Source organism: Pezoporus wallicus, unplaced genomic scaffold (genome assembly GCF_028554395.1).
Source record: "Pezoporus wallicus isolate ANWC-B61680 ecotype Strahan unplaced genomic scaffold, APGP_CSIRO_Pwel_v1 contig_2963, whole genome shotgun sequence".
Lineage (NCBI taxonomy): Eukaryota > Metazoa > Chordata > Aves > Psittaciformes > Psittacidae > Pezoporus > Pezoporus wallicus.
Genome location: NW_026636636.1, coordinates 4,333 through 5,776, shown reverse-complemented (window position 1 = coordinate 5,776; position 1,444 = coordinate 4,333).

Below are 1,444 nucleotides of genomic sequence, written 5' to 3'. Positions count from 1 at the left end.
GAGCGTGGAAGGAGGTGGGTGGCGATGGCGATCTTGGGGTGCTGTAGGAGTTGCCAGAACACCTCAAGAGACTTCCCCAGAGTGGCTGCTTTGGACTCGGTGTGTGAGTTGGGCTGGCTGAGCCGGCAGCGGAGCGCTGCGGCTGCCGAGGGATGATCCTGGGATCTGCCCTCATTTCTTGTGGGGAGAGCAAGGGCCTGTGGGGATGGGCCAAGGGGGAACGATTTTAACGTGACAGAGAGGGGAGATTGAGATGAGATCTTAGAAGTTGTTCCCTGTGAGGGTGGTGGGACAGTGGCACAGGGTGCCCAGAGAAGCTGTGGCTGCCCCATGGCTGGCAGTGTTCAAGACAGAGCTGAAAATACCCTGACTCTTTCCTTGGTACATGATTGAGTTGCTTTGGAGATAAATCTGACTTTACAGCTCTAACACCAAAAGGAACTTTTCCCCTTCACGTGCAGCAGACACACAGATCTCTTCTGTGTCATGTGCACTTGAAAGTTACTGAAGAAACTATCTATGGGTGGGAAAGGAAAGAGCACAGGAGGGAATTTTTAGTTCATTGTTGCTCTTCCTTGTAAAACCTGTAGGGCTCTAGCATCTTGTTCCGTATTTTCCATGGTAACTGGAATGTATTTGTGTTATTAAAGATAATATTTCATTCCCTCCTCACCTGTGTTCTGGGAGAAACAGCAGCAAGGGTCCCCCTCAATCCATCCTTCTCACAGAGCGGTGTGGTCACCTCTCGCCTCTGTGCCTCCAAACAGAGTAGTGCTGAATTCCAGTTATAAACTGAGGGAAAAGTTGGGTTGGTTTACTCAGTGGTTAAGAGTTTGTTCCAGGTGTTTAAGTCCCATGATTTATGCCAAGAGGTTTCTGCAATACCGTAACTTGTCCAGCTGATTTCCATGCTCTACCATAGAGCCGAATGTTTAACAACAAACAGAATAGAATGGAAATGAGTGAAATTACAGTAAGTTGTAAAATTGGACTTAAAGTTGCTGTTGGTGACCATCCAGACAGGGTATCCCACAGAGATGTTGATGTTGTCAGGTTGTTAGGGACAGGTTAATGGCTGGACTCGATGTTCTCAAGCGTCTTTTCAAATGAAATGATTCTGTGATGCTGAGAAAAGTTGATTTTTTGCCTTAACTCTGTCTCTCATCAGAGAAATGACACTGCAGGAAGGCAGTGTGTCTGCCAGCTGAGGGAGGGAACATCAGGGTTTGCTTCGGGCTGTTTCACTTTTGGGTTGCTTTTTCCTCCCCCTTCTCAGGAGAGCGATCCCCCTGGGATGGCATCTTTGCTGCCTCTCCTCACCCTGTCACTGGCATTTGGGACCCTGTTTAGTGGGACCCACAAGGCATGTTATGAAAATTCTCTTCCAGCTAACTCCTAGATCAACCAGTCTTTAGAGTATCCATAGGTCTTTTATTTATACATG